This window comes from Tachyglossus aculeatus, chromosome 15 (genome assembly GCF_015852505.1).
Source record: "Tachyglossus aculeatus isolate mTacAcu1 chromosome 15, mTacAcu1.pri, whole genome shotgun sequence".
Lineage (NCBI taxonomy): Eukaryota > Metazoa > Chordata > Mammalia > Monotremata > Tachyglossidae > Tachyglossus > Tachyglossus aculeatus.
This window is the reverse complement of record NC_052080.1, coordinates 3,627,364-3,643,737: the sequence shown is the minus strand read 5'-3', so window position 1 is coordinate 3,643,737 and position 16,374 is coordinate 3,627,364. Positions and strand designations below refer to the sequence as shown.

At 43.6% G+C, this 16,374-nt stretch overlaps 1 non-coding gene across 1 annotated transcript; it reads left to right on the top strand.

Moving 5' to 3' along the window:
- The first annotated feature begins 708 nt into the window (after positions 1–708).
- LOC119937894 lies at positions 709–846 on the top strand. Its single transcript, XR_005454265.1, has one exon. It is a non-coding gene; the product is annotated as a small nucleolar RNA SNORA7 (small nucleolar RNA).
- The last annotated feature ends 15,528 nt before the right edge of the window (positions 847–16,374 follow it).

Sequence of the window (16,374 nt, the reverse complement as noted above, 5' to 3'; positions counted from 1 at the left end):
CAGTCTAATCAACCAGTGGTATTTATTGAGAGCTGACGGAGGAGGGCGAAAAGGTAGTGAATCCCCATTTTGCAGTTAAGGATACTGAGGCACAGAGAGATTAAGCAACTTGCCCAAGGTCACCCAGCAGGCAATTGGCAGAACTGAGATGAGAACTCAAGTCCCCTGACATCCAAGCCTATATTTTATCCACTAGGCCATGCTGCTTCCTTGGACTATTCGATATATAAATATCATTGCCTTTCCTGATAAAGTATGGTCATATGAACCAGTTACCATGGTCTCGCCCTCTAGAATATTCAACTTCAAAGATGAAGGCGCCCATGAACTCCCTTTCCGAACATGTGTCAGGTCAGTATATTTTGGGAGGATATTAATTGACCTCCATTTCCATCACTAGGATGGTATTTATGTGCCTTGCAAAGGGTTTAGCAATGGAGTAGTTACAGAATAGTCCAACTGGACACACTCTTTTTCTGAGTCCAAGACGGTGGGAGAGGGGTTTTTTTAAGCCCTATTTTACAGGTGAGTAAAATAAAGCTCAGGGAGGTTGGTTTGGGGTTTGTTTTTTTTTATAAAGTGCTATTTGTTGAGCACTTACTGTGTGCCAGCCACTGTACCAAGCGCTGGGGTAGTTCCAAGATAATTATGTCCCCCATGGGGCTCACAGTCTTAATTCCTGTTCTACAGATGAGGTAGATGAGACACCCCCTCTCGGAATGGCACCTGGAGAGTTTCCAGTACTCTACCAGTCTCGGCTATGGGAGGGAGAGTCTAGCGGAGGCCTGCCAATTCCATTCCTAGCTTGGGCAGTGGCTAGTGAGCAGAAGGCAATCTGCTACAAGGCAAAACTCACCTTTTCCAAGCAGCAGCGGCACGGGAGAGAGAGTCGAGGGCGGAGATTCAAGTTGACGGCACGGAAGAAAGCGATGGTAAACACCTCCGGATTTTTACTGTCTGGATCCACTACCAGAACGATTGCAGGTGGAGGCGGGGCGTGCTGGGAGAGATGTGTCCGTGAAGTCGCCATGGGTCAGTGACGACTCGACAGCAAAAGACAAGAAAACAGGCCCAGAAAAGTGAAGTGACTTGCCCAAGGCCACCCAGCAGACAAGTGGCGGGGGCCTGGATTGGAACCCGGCCAGTTGTAGAGAAGCAGCGTGGCCTAGTAGATTAATTAATGATGGCATTTGTTAAGCGCTTACTATGTGCAAAGCACCGTTCTAAGTGCTCGGGAGGATACAAGGTGACCAGGTTGTCCCCCGTGGGGCTCACAGTCTTAATCCCCATTTTATAGATGAGGGAACTGAGGCACAGAGAAGCGAAGTGACTTGCACAAAGTCACACAGCTGACAAGTGATGGGGCCAGGATTAGAACCCATGACCTCTGACTCCCTATCCCGGGCTCTTTCCACTGAGCCACGCTGCTTCTCTACAGAGAGTGATAGAGTATGAGCCTGGGCATCAGAGGATCTGAGTTCAAATCCCAGCTCTACCAGTTGTCTGCTGGATGACCTTGGGCAAGCCACTTCCTCTCTATACCTCAGTTCCCTCATCTGTAAAATGGGGATTAAGACTGTGAGCTCCATGTGGGACAGGGATTGTGTCCAACCTGATTATCTTTTATCTGCCCCAGTGCTTAGAACAGTGCCTGGCACATAGTAAGCACTTAACAAATATTATTATTATTAGTTCCTTCTGACTCTATTCACTGGCCCGTGCTGCTTCTCTATAATTTAACTTCTTCAGCACACAACATAATTCCTGGATTTTATCTCGGTGTCCATGGCCTCTTCAAAGGCTCATCAGGTTCTATCTTGTTCTCGTTCAAGATGGGCAACCTCTTAGAAGAAGAGGGTAGCCTAGGATCAGGTTAGCTTTCAAAAAGCTCCCCAAAATGTTACCCTTCCCATTTTCTTCCTCATCGTTAAGTTGTTTCTCCTGGCACATGAGGATGGAAAAGAGAAGACCTAAAAATAGACCAAATGGTATTTGAAAAGAGATTCTGGGCTCATGAACTCTGCCTGTGAAGCTCGAAATAGGACAGAAAACCTTCTCACTTGGAGCCACACTTTTAGTATATTAATTGAAAAGCCCCTCCAATTCTTTTTGTCATCGAGCTCCTTGAAAGAAAAGAAATGACCTATGGAGGAAATGTTGCAAAAATGTATTTGGTAGCTCTTACGAAAAAAGTGCAGTTCGCTGGCAAATTTGAATTCTTGAGAAATAAAACCAGGTTTGTTGGAGCCAATAAAATAGTACGTTGGGATGGCTCAAATAGAGTCATTCAAGCAGGTCAAAATGAGTGAAGACAGGCTGAACAAGTAGCTTGAATCCTATATAATAAAGTAACAAACAACCCGACAACCATAATAGGCTGAGGCCCGGAGAAAACTGATAGAAAAGGCAGATCCTTAGAAATTGGTCTCTGGATTGGAAGGAAGAGAATAAAGTAGAGAAAAGTAAGACTTGTGTCATTTTCCTTCAGAAGGATGATGATGTAGAAGCTAAACTGTCTGTTAATAATAATGATGGTATTTGTTAAGCGTTTACTATATGCCAGGCACTGTACTAAGCATTGGGGTGGATGCAAGCAAATCAGAATGGGCACTGTTCCTGCCCCATGTGGGGCTCACTGTCTCGTTCCCCATTTTCCAGATGAGGTAACTGAGGCCCAGAGAAGTGAAGCGACTTGCCCAAAGTCACACAGCAGGCAAATGGCAGAGCCAGGATTAGAACCCTTGACCTCCCGAGTCCCAGGACTATGCTCTATCCAGTACATCACGCTGCTTCTCTCCTAATAATGGTAGGGTTAGTTGATAAGGCTTCGGGAAAAATTAATGTGAAATAAACATAGGACTCTACACACTTTCTTACGTGTTGAACATAGAATGTCATGCTGAGTAGAACTGGTCGTGACTCAATTTTGGAAAAATTACATTTTCGGTTTTCTGGAAAAAAGCAAAGATTCGTGTTCCATTTTTTTTTTTAAATGATGGTATCTGTTAGGCACTTGTGTCAAGCATTCATTCATTCATTCAATCGTATTTATTGAGCGCTTACTGTGTGCAGAGCACTGTAGTAAGCGCTTGAGAAGTCCAAGTCGGCAGCAGATAGAGACGGTCCCTACCCAACAACGGGCTCACAGTCTAGAAGGGGGAGACAGGCGACAAAACGAAACATGTAGACAGGTGTCAAAATCGTCAGAACAAATAGAAGTACGGCCATATGCACATCATTAACAAAATAAATAGAATATTTGTTGAGCGCTTATTGGGTGCGGAGCACTGTACTAAGTGCTTGGGAGAACACAGTACCGCGGCATTGGTTCATTCATTCATTCATTCATATCTATTGAGCGCTTACTGTGTGCAGAGCACTGTACTAAGCGCTTGGGAAGTCCAAGTTGGCAACATCTAGCGACGGTCCCTACCCAACAGTGGGCTCACAGTCTAAAAGGGGGAGACAGAGAACAAAGCAAAACATATTAACAAAATAAAATAAATAGAATAAATAGAAGCAAATCGAGTTGGACACAGTCCCTGGCCCACATGGGGCTCACGGTTTCCATCCCCATTCTGCAGATGAGGTAACCGAGGCCCACAGAAGTGAGGTAACTTGTCCAAGGTCACCTAGCAGACAAGCGGCTTAGTACAGTGCTCTGCACACAGTAAGCGCTCAATAAATACGACTGAATGAATGAATGAAGCGGCAGAGCCGGGATTAGAAGCACTGTTCTAAGACTGTGAGCCCACTGTTGGGTAGGGACTGTCTCTATATGTTGCCAATTTGTACTTCCCAAGCGCTTAGTACAGTGCTCTGCACATAGTAAGTGCTCAATAAATACAATTGATGATGTTCTAAACACAGGAGTAGATACAATACATCAGGTCAGACACAGTCCCTGTCCCACATGGGGCTCAGAGTCTAAGTAGGAGGGGGGACAGATATTGAATTCCCATTTTGCAGTTGAGGAAACTGAGGCACAGAGAAGTTGTGACTTGCCCAAGGTCGCACAGCAGGTAAAGTGGTGGAGGTGGGATTAGAACCCAGGTCCTCTGATTTACAGGCCTGTGCTTCTAGGCCATGCTATTTCCCAAGTTTTTGTCCATCAACCTTAAATTTGACAATTTACACCGAAAAACATTCCCGGTGTGCATGATGGTTTTGGATACTTAAACCATTTTTCAAATCTTCTTTTATTGTGTGCCATTGCCTAGAAATGCAGAGAAGCAACAGGAAGGTAGAAACGTTTTCTCAATCCGAGTGACGTTCTGTTTTTCAGAAAAAAATGCCGCCTCGATTTTACGATCGTTTTACCTCCTACCTTGCGGATTGCTAGACATTACAGTCTCAGATGCATGGAAAGTTTGAAACGTGTCTGATCGAATTTTTTAATCTGTGTTTAGCCTCACTAATCTTTATCTGTTCTATTTTCCCGAGTGACTAAGTATGGAATGCTGCGGATCTGGATTAGCTTCCATCCATGCCTTGCTTGAACTTTTGTTGCAAGAACCAGTCTGTTTAGGAAAACTGGGAATTTAGGCTTTTTAAATTTAACTGGCTTTCATAAGTAGAACAAAACAGTATTGTTCTCTTTGTAATAGGTATTAAAAATGATGGGTGTGTGTGTGTGTGGTTTGTTTTGTTTAAAATGGGATTTGTTAAGCGCTTACTATGTGCCAGGCACTGTACTAAGTGCCAAGGTAGATACAAGATAATCAGGTTGGACACAGTCCGTGTCCCACATGGGCTCACCGTCTTCATCCCTGTTTTATAGATGAGGTGTGGCACACATCATCATCATCATCATCAATTGTATTTATTGAGCGCTTACTATGTGCATAGCACTGTACTAAGCGCTTGGGAAGTACAAATTGGCAACATATAGAGACAGTCCCTACCCAACAGTGGGCTCACAGTCTAAAATGAAGTGATTTGCCCAGGGTCACACAGCGGACAAGGGGTGGATCCAGGATTAGAACCCAGCTCCTCGGACTCCCAGGCCATGGTGTTTGTCATAATAATTGCGGTATTTAAGTGGTTATGTGCCAAGCACTGTACTAAGCGCTGGCATAGATACAAGCTAATCAGGTCCCACATGGGGCTTGCAGTCAAAGCAGAAGGGAGAACAGGTATTGAATCCCCATTTTGCAGGGGAGGGAATTGAGACAGTAAGAAGTGGCTTTTCCACGATCACAGAGCAGACAAGTGGCGGAGCCTGGATTAGAACTCAGGTCCTCTGACTCCCTCGCTGGGGCTTTTTCCATTAGGTTGTAGCTACTTCTCTTATGCACTAAATACTGAGCTCGACACACAGTAAGTGCTCAGTAAGTAGAAAAAAAGAAAAAAAAAGGTGTGTGTGTGGGGGGAGTTTCCTCAAGATTCCCCCTGTAGACATTCTTCGTGACATGTGGCACTTTGGAAATATAAAGCTCCCGCCACCACTGAGAAAACAGCTTCAAAAAGCGCCACGTTCAGCAAAGATGGCCCAAACAGATGTCAGTCAATCCATCGATAGTATTTACTGAGCGCTTACTGTGTGCAGAGCACTGTACTAAGCACTTAGGTGTGTACATATATATATATATAATGGTATTTATTAAGCACTGCAGAGCACTGTTCTAACCGCTGGAGAGGTTACAAGGTGATCAGGTTGTCCCACGGGGGGCTCACAGTCTTAATCCCCATTTGACAGATGAGGTACCTGAGGCACAGAGAAGTGAAGTGACTTGCCCAAAGCCACACAGCTGACAATTGGCAGAGCCGGAATTCGAACCCATGACCTCGGACTCTAAAGCCAATCTGACAGAGTGGGAAGATGTGGTCCCTGCCCACAGCGAGCTCAACAGCCTAGAGGGCTTGATGGTGGAGAGATGGTGGAGAGTGGGGGGGGGTGTTGGGCTTGTGTGGGTCTTTTTGTGCCCTTTGTGAAGGCCTTCCTATGTGAGTGATTCATGGGAGTGCCTCTTTGTGTGTGTATGTGTGTGTTTGTGTTTATTTTTGTCTTCCTGCCTGCCGGGATATTTTTCTATCCCTGGAAACACAAGCAGGAAGTGGCATTCCCCATCCCCCTCCGTCCCTCCTTGCCACAACTCATCTATTCACTGAGGTGTAAAGAAGCACAACAAAACAAAGCTTGGCGGCCAAACCCTCTAGACCCAGCTAACCCCCCTCCCCGTCCCCTGAACGGAAATGGATTGTGGTAATAATAATAATAATTGTGGTATTTGTTAAGCATTTACTACGTGCCAGGCACTGTTCTAGGCGCTGCGGTGGATACCAGACAATCGGGTCGGACACAGTCCCTGCCCCACGTGGAGCTCACAGTTTTAATCCCCATTTTGCAGATGAGGGAAAGGGGGCCCGGAGAAGTGAAGTGACTTGCCCAGGGTCACCCAGCAGACAAGCGGAAGAGCCAGGATTAGAACCCAAGTCCTTCTAACTACCGGGCACGGGCTGTATCCACTGAGCCACGCCGCATCCTGTTTCTCCGGTAGAAGGTTGGTGGGAGGTGAAGGAGAAATTATCGGCTGAAGTGGGTGGGTGAGTTTGTGGTTACTTAAGTGCCTTACTATGTACTAAGCGCTGGGGTGGATCTGGGCTAATCGGGTTGGACACAGTCCACGTCCCACGTGGGGCTCACGGGCTTAATCCCCATTTTATCGATGAGGGAAACTGAGGTGCAGAGAAGTGGCTTGCCCAAGGTCACCCAGCAGAAAATTGGAAGAGCCGTGTTTAAGGCCCAGGTCCTCGCTCTATCTACTAGGCTACGCGGCTTCTCTGATAAAGTGATGAAAAAAAGGAAAGAGTTGCTGTGATTTTTCAAGTCAAAGAGAAAATTTCCAGGAAGAGGTCTCCTCTCTAGTCAGGGAGGGAAAACTGACTTTGAGTCAAAAAATTGTCTTGGAGAAAACCCACACGCTGGAGGGTCGGGGAATGAGGAGCCGATCAGAGTTAGGGGGAGGAATAAAAAATATAGACTTCAAAAAAAATAAATTCACAGATTCACTTGCTTCTCCCTCTGAAACTGAGATGCAGCAGGGCGTAGTGGGTAGATCACGGGCTGGGGAGTTAGAAGGTCACAGCTCCTAATCCCGGCTCTGCCTCCTGTCTGCTGTGTGATCTTGGGCAAGTCACTTCACTTCTCTGGGCCTCAGTTACCTCATCTGTAAAACAGAGATTGAGATTGTGAGCCTCACGTGGGATGGGCTGTGTCCATACGGATTTGATTTATCCAACCCCAGAGCTTAGTACTGCTCCTGGCACATAATAAACAGTTAGAAAATATCATTATTATTATTAATAATGATAATAATTGTTATTATTACCACTATTTGATGGGCCAAGGCTTTCTGACAGCCGGATTGCACACAGTATTTATTTCCCCACTGACCTGAGGGAGATTCGCCCATCTGTGAAGGATTACTTTTCTGTAAGAAGCAGCATGGTGGAGAGAACCCAGGCCTGGGAGTGCTCTGCACATAGTAAGCGCTCAGTAAATACGATTGATGATGGGAGTGAGAAGGACCTGGGTTCTAAACCCCGCCCCGCCTATTGCTTGCTATGTGACCCTGGACAAGTCATTTAACTTCTCTGCCCCTCAGTTTCCTCAACTGTAAAATGTGGGGATTTAATGCCTGCTCTCCCTCCTACTTAGACTGCAGGACAGGGACTGTGTTTGACCTAATTAACTGGTACCTACCCCTGTGCTTAGTACAGTGCCCAGCACATAATACATTCATTCATTCAATCGTATTTATTGAGCGCTTACTGTGTGCAGAGCACTGTACTAAGAGCTTGGGAAGTACAAGTTGGCAACATATAGAGACGGTCCCTACCCAACAGTGGGCTCACAGTCTAGAAGGGGGAGACAGAGAACAAAACAAAATATATTAACAAAATAAAATAAATAGAATAAATATGTACAAATAAAATAAATAAATAGAGTAATAAATACGTACAAACATATATACATATAGACAGGTGCTGTGGGGAAGGGAAGGAGGTAAGGCAGAGGTGATGGAGGGGGGAGGAAGCGCTTTGCATAATAATAATAATAGTATTAAGCACTTACTATGTGCCAAGCACTCTTCTAAGTGCTAAAGTAGATACCAGGTAATTAGGTTGGGCACAAATGGTATTAACAAACACCATTAAAAAGCCATAAAAAATGGGAAAATAAACCTCACTCATTCAGTCAATTGTATTTATTGAGAGCTTACTGTGTGCAAAGCACTATACTAACCGCTTGGGAGAGTTCAATACAACAACAGACACATATAATGAGCACCACCCAGGGCTTTGAATAGGCTTGAAAGTTTCCAGCCAGGTTATAAGGACTGCCAATTGGTGATCTTCCAGATAATTTCGGCTTTGATGCCGCGGTCTTCCCACCCCCCACTGAAATACCCTCTCCGTCTTCCCTCTCTCTCAAACACACACTCACACACAGTGCTCCTAATGAGAAGTTGGCCCCTGTATTAGCCACCCACCTAAAGCTCCCTCCCACCTTTCTCGCCCATTAGCTTTCGCTGTTAATAGTTTTCTAGCGGCCATTTGGCCCCGACAGAGGACTATTACCGCGTTGGGTAGGTGGATATTATGCCTCAATTAGTCTTAACCAGAAGGGGTTGAATATTATGCCTCAATTAGTCTTAACCAGAAGGGGTTGAATCACTTCTTCCTCAAGCCCTAGAAACTTGCCCTAGATTACAAAGCGGTGCGGCCCAGTGGATAAAGCACGGGTCTGGGAATCGGGGACCGGGGTTCTCTGGATTGGAAGCTCATCGTGGGCAGGGAATGATAATAACGACGGCATTACTGTGTACTAAGCGCTGATATGTCTGCTAACTCGTAATTGTATTCTCCCAAGTGTTTGGTACAGTGCCCTGCACACAGTAAGCGCTCGATAAATACCAGCCCTGACTGACTGACTCTCTTCCCAGCTCGGCCGCTTGCCCGATGTGTGACCGTGGGCAAGTCACTCATTCAATCGTATTTATTGAGGGCTTACTGTGTGCAGAGCACTGTACTAAGCGCTTGGAAAGTACAATTCGGCAGCATATGGAGACAGTCCCTACCCAACAACGGGCTCACAGTCTAGTCACGTCACTGTGCCTCAGTTACCTCATCAGTAAAATAGGGATTCATCATCATCAATCGTATTTATTGAGCACTTACTATGTGCTGAGCACTGTACTAAGCGCTTGGGAAGTACAAATTGGCAACGTATAGAGACAGTCCCTACCCAACAGTGGGCTCACAGTCTAAAAGTACCCATTCTCCATTCTACTTAGACTACGAGCCCCATGTGGGACAGGAACCATCCCAAGCCTAATTAATTTGTGTTTATCCCAAGATTTAGAGGGAGAAGCAGCGAGAACAAGTGGATACAGCCCGGCCTGAGAGTCAGAGGACCTGGGTTCTTATCCCGCCTCCACCACTCATCTGCTGTGGGACGTTGGGCCAGCCACTTGACTTCTCTGTGCCTCAGTTCCCTCCTCTATCCCAGCCCCAGGTGGAACAGGGACTTAATCCCCATCAATCCGCACAGTCTTCACCCCCATTTTACAGATGCGGTCCCTGGAGCTCAGAGACGTTATTGTGACTTGCCCAAGGTCACACAGCAGACACGTGGCAGGGCCAGGTGGAGAACCCAGGTCCTTCTGTCTTCCAGGACTGTGCTTTTATTGAGTCACTAATAGTACGCTATGCAGAAGGGGACAGATGAGATGAAGCTGAGGGAAAAAAAGGGGCTAGCCACCAAATGGGAGTCCAAGATGACTCACAGAGACTTCCAGAAAGCAGTCACCTCACCGGGGCCTGCAGTAAAACCCTCAGCAGAGGCTTAGTACAGTGCTCTGCACATAGTAAGCGCTCAATAAATACGATTGATGATAGCAGGCCACCCAAATAGCTGCCATATGCCCTCCTCCACAGATTTCTCTCCAAGAGGCGCAGGCCCTGGAACGGTTCCCCTCACAATGAATCACTTCCCGGCAGAATCTACCGACCCGGAGCTATGTTCTCATTAATTCCACCCCTTTATTGGGGTTAAGATGGGGATTGATAACCCTCTGCATCAGCAGAAGCAGCCTAGTGGCTAGAGCACGGGCCCGGGGGTCAGAAAGACCTGGGTTCTAATCCCACTTGCTGGCTGTGGGGCCTCGGACAAGTCACGTCGCTTCTCTAGGCCTCAGTCCCCTCATCTGCAAAATGGGGATGGGGACTGTGGGCCCCATGTGGGACGTGGGCTGTGTCCAACCTGATTAGCTTGGATCGACCCCAGCACTCAGCACAGTGCTTGACATCAATCAATCATCATCATCATCATCAATCGTATTTATTGAGCGCTTACTATGTGCAGAGCACTGTACTAAGCGCTTGGGAAGTACAAATTGGCAACACATAGAGACAGTCCCTACCCAACAGTGGGCTCACAGTCTAAAAGGGGGAGACAGAGAACAATATATGATATATGATACAATATAATATAATACAGTATAATAGAACGGTAAGAATGAGAGAAAGAATGAGGATAAATGTGATATGATATAATATAATACAGTATAATAGAACCGTAAGAATGAGAGAAGGGATGAAGAAGCCCAAGAACGGATCCTTCTGCTTCAGGCATGGTATAACATAACATAATATGATACGATATGATACGATATGCTGTAATACTGTATAATAGAATCGATCAATCAATCGTATTTATTGAGCGCTTACTATGTGCAGAGCGCTGTACTAAGCGCTTGGGAAGTACAAGTTGGCAACATGTAGAGACGGTCCCTACCCAACAGTGGGCTCACAGTCTAGAAGGGGGAGACAGAGAACAAAACCAAACATATTAACAAAATAAAATAAATAGAATAGATATGGACAAGTAAAATAGAGTAATAAATATGTACATACATATATACAGGTGCTGTGGGGAAGTGAAGGAGGTAAGACGGGCGGAGGAGTTAAGACGTGGTAAACACTTAATACTGTCATTATTAATATTGTTATTATTATGACCTAAGATTTATAGACAGAACGGCGAGTTCACTAGGCTGTGAATCCTCTTGTGGTTTATAGACATAGCTTAGATGGGAACAAAATCTGTTCGATCAGTAGTTATTGAGCAAGTACTGTGTGCAGAGCACTGTACTAAACATCTGGGAGAGTTCTATATCTATTCTATTGGATAGAAGATACGGTCCCTAGCTAACACCCCAGTGCGGAAGATACAAAATAATTTACCGATTGAAGAGGACAAAATACGTAGGTCTTGCATATTTATATGCACTACTGCAATAGGCATATTAATTCTCCCACTATTTCCCCTATCCCTAGTCAGTCAGTCGTATTTATTGAGCACTTTCTGTGTGCAGAGCACTGTACTAAGCGCTTGGGAGAGTACGATCCAACAGTAAACCGAAACATTCCCTGCCCACAACGAGCTATGTTATCATCTGCCTCCCCGTCTCCTTACAGGGAAGGAGCATGTCGACCATCTGGGCCATACTGTATTTTCCTAAGTGTTCAGCGCAGTGCCTGAACATGGTAAACGCTAAATAAATACCAATGTGGTTTTTTTAATGGTATTTTTAAGCGCTTACTATGTGTCAAGCACTGTTGTAAGCGCTGGGGTAGATACAAGGTACTACAGCCCCTGTCCCACTTGGGGTTCACAGTGTAAGTAGTGGGGAGAACGGTTATCGAATCAATGAGGGAACTGAGGCCCAGAGAATAATAATAATAATAATAATGATGGCATTTGTTAAGTGCTTACTACGTGCAAAGCACTGTTCTAAGCACTGGGGAGGATCCAAGGTGATCAGATTGTCCCACGTGGGGCTCACGGTCTTCATCCCCATTTTCCAGATGAGGGAACTGAGACCCAGAGAAGTTAATAATAATAATAATAATAATAATAATAATAATAATAATAATAATGTTGGTATTTGTTAAGCGTTTACTATGTGCAAAGCACTGTTCTAAGCGCTGGGGTAGGTACAAGGTAATCAGGTTGTCCCACGAGGGGCTCACGGTCTTCATCCCCATTTTCCAGATGAGGGAACTGAGACCCAGAGAAGTGAAGTGACTTGCCCAAAGTCACACAGCTAAGTGGCGGAGAAGTGAAATGACTTGTCCAAGATCACACGGCAGGCAAGCGGCGGAGCCGGGATTCGAACCCAGGTCCCCCGACTCCCAGGGCTGAGCTGTAGCCGTAATGCCGCACAGTTCCCCCCACCTTGATCGCTTGATGTGGAGTGTGTGCTTAAAAAGTAGGGTACACAACAGAAGTGCTTTGTGGGGGGTTTTGACACTTAAACGGATAGCTGGCACTTGATTCCTGAGGTAATAATCGCCAGGATAATAATAATAATAATAATAATAATAATAATAATAATGTTGGTATTTGTTAAGCGCTTACTATGTGCAAAGCACTGTTCTAAGCCCTGGGGAGGTTGCAAGGTGATCTGGCGATTAAAAAAAAAAATTAACCCGGGAAGACTTTCACGGAGAGATGAGATTTCAGAAAGGCTTTGAAGATGGGGTGACCTGTGATTTAGAGTCCATCATCATTGGTGGCATTTGTTGAGCACTTACTATTTGTACATATTTATTACTCTATTTATTTATTTATTTTACTTGTACCTATCTATTCTATTTATTTTATTTTGTTAGTATGTTTGGTTTTGTTCTTTGTCTCCCCCTTCTAGACTGTGAGCCCACTGTTGGGTAGGGACTGTCTCTATATGTTGCCAGCTTGTACTTCCCAAGCGCTTAGTACAGTGCTCTGCACACAGTAAGCGCTCAATAAATATGACTGATTGATTGATTGATTTGCAGAGCACTGGACTAAGCACTTGGGAAAGTACAACTGTTACTTCATTTCTCTGCGCCTCAGTTTCCTCATCTGTAAAACTTCTGCTTTGTGGCATTGCTTAAGAGTGTGCGTCATTACATCCCCGAACCCTTTATTCTGCTCTCCCTCCTACTGGGTTCAAATCCTGGCTCCGCCACTTGTCCGCTGTGTGACTTTGGGCAAGTCACTTCACTTCTCTGTGCCTCAGTTCCTTCATCTGTAAAATGGGGGTGAAGACTGTGAGCCCCCCGTGGGACAACCTGATCACCTTGTACCCTCCCCAGCGCTTAGAACAGTGCTTTGCACATAGTAAGTGCATAATCAATGCCATCATTATCGTTATTATTATTATTAATTAGGCTGTGAGCCCCATGTGGGACAGGGGCTGTGTCCAACCTAATTAACCTGTATCTACCCCAGCGCTTAGAACAGTGTTTGAAACATAGTAAGCACTTAACACTAAGTGCTCAATAAATACAATTGATTGATTGATTAACAAATACCGTAAACAAAAAAATACAACAGAATTGGCATATGTGTTCCCTGCCCACAAACAGCTTACAGTCTATAAATGAGTCCAATAATAATAATAATAATGGTATTTGTTAAGCGCTTACTATGTGCCAGGCTGTGTAATAAATGGCGGGATGGACACAAGCCAGTCGGGTTCGATACAGTCCCTGTCATCATCATCATCATCATCAATCGCATTTATTGAGCGCTTACTGTGTGCAGAGCACTGTACTAAGCGCTTGGGAAGTACAAATTGGCAACGTATAGAGACAGTCCCTACCCAACAGTGGGCTCACAGTCTAAAAGGGGGAGACAGAGAACAAAACCAAACACACTAACAAAATAAAATAGAATAGATATGTACAAGTAAAATAAATAAATAAATAGAGTAATAAATATGTACAAACATATATACATATATACTGTCCCACGTGGGGCTCACAGTCTAAAAGGGGGAGACAGAGAACAAAACTAAACACACTAACAAAATAAAATAAATAGAATAGATATGTACAAGTAAAATAAATAAATAAATAGAGTAATAAATATGTACAAACATATATACATATATACTGTCCCACATGGGGCTCACAGTCTAAAAGGGGGAGACAGAGAACAAAACCAAACACACTAACAAAATAAAATAAATAGAATAGATATGTACAAGTAAAATAAATAAATAAATAGAGTAATAAATATATACAAACATATATACATATATACTGTCCCACGTGGGGCTCACAGTCTAAAAGGGGGAGACAGAGAACAAAACCAAACACACTAACAAAATAAAATAAATAGAATAGATAGGTACAAGTAAAATAAATAAATAAATAGAGTAATAAATATGTACAAACATATATACATATATACTGTCCCACGTGGGGCTCACAGTCTAAAAGGGGGAGACAGAGAACAAAGCCAAACACACTAACAAAATAAAATAAATAGAATAGATAGGTACAAGTAAAATAAATAAATAAATAGAGTAATAAATATGTACAAACATAGATACATATATACTGTCCCACGTGGGGCTCACAGTCTAAAAGGGGGAGACAGAGAACAAAACCAAACACACTAACAAAATAAAATAAATAGAATAGATAGGTACAAGTAAAATAAATAAATAAATAGAGTAATAAATATGTACAAACATATATACATATATACTGTCCCACGTGGGGCTCACAGTCTAAAAGGGGGAGACAGAGAACAAAACCAAGCACACTAACAAAATAAAATAAATAGAATAGATAGGTACAAGTAAAATAAATAAATAAATAGAGTAATAAATATGTACAAACATATATACATATATACTGTCCCACGTGGGGCTCACAGTCTAAAAGGGGGAGACAGAGAACAAAACCAAACACACTAACAAAATAAAATAAATAGAATAGATAGGTACAAGTAAAATAAATAAATAGAGTAATAAATATGTACAAACATAGATACATATATACTGTCCCACGTGGGGCTCACAGTCTAAAAGGGGGAGACAGAGAACGAAACCAAACACACTAACAAAATAAAATAAATAGAATAGATATGTACAAGTAAAATAAATAGAGTAATAAATATGTACAAACATGTATACATATATACTGTCCCACGTGGGGCTCACAGTCTAAAAGGGGGAGACAGAGAACAAAACCAAACACACTAACAAAATAAAATAAATAGAATAGATATGTACAAGTAAAATAAATAAATAAATAGAGTAATAAATATGTACAAACATATATACATATATACTGTCCCACGTGGGGCTCACAGTCTAAAAGGGGGAGACAGAGAACAAAACCAAGCACACTAACAAAATAAAATAAATAGAATAGATATGTACAAGTAAAATAAATAGAGTAATAAATATGTACAAACATATATACATATATACTGTCCCACGTGGGGCTCACAGTCTAAAAGGGGGAGACAGAGAACAAAACCAAACACACTAACAAAATAAAATAAATAGAATAGATATGTACAAGTAAAATAAATAGAGTAATAAATATGTACAAACATATATACTGTCCCACGTGGGGCTCACGGTCTTGATCCCCATTTGACAGTTGAGGTAACTGAGGCCCAGAGCAGTGAAGCGGCTTGCCCAGGGTCACACGGCAGACAAGTGGCGGCGCCTGGATTAGAACCCAGGTCCTTCTGGCTCCCGTGATGGGGCTCTACCCACTACGCCACGCTGTCTCAATCAATCAATCAATCAATCGTATTTATTGAGCGCTTACTATGGGCAGAGCACTGTACTAAGCTGTCTCTTCAGTCCAGCGAAGGTAGGTTGATTTCTGCAAGCGTGACTGTTCTTTTGCCAGGCTTTTCCTTGAAGGAAAAAGTCCATGGCCGTCAGACATCGTTTTACAGGAAAACACCCCGCTGAATCAACGCGTTCATACATGCAACACATCAAGCAGTGCCTAAAATAACAGGGAGGCTTAATTAAGGGATGACTCGTTAGTTCCTGGACCCCCTGGCTTAATTTAAAGGATGTTTGAGGTGCCGCATCAATGAGCAGAAACAAGATTGATGGTTCCAGGGAGTAGCGGAAGTCCGGTCAAAAGGTGACGGGAAACAAATCAATCAATCAATCGTATTTATTGAGCACCTACTGTGTGCAGAGCACTGTACTAAGCGCTTGGGAAGTACAAATTGGCAACATATAGAGACAGTCCCTACCCAACAGTGGGCTCACAGTCTAAAACTCTATTTATTTATTTATTTTACTTGTACATTTCTATCCTACTTACTTTATTTTGTTGGTATGTTTGGTTCTGTTCTCTGTCTCCCCCTTTTAGACTGTGAGCCCACTGTTGGGGAGGGACTGTCTCTATGTGATGCCAATTTGTACTTCCCAAGCGCTTAGTACAGTGCTCTGCACATAGTAAGCGCTCAATAAATACGATTGATTGATTGATTGATTGATTGATAAAAGGGGGAGACAGAGAACAAAACCAAACATACTAACAAAATAAAATAAA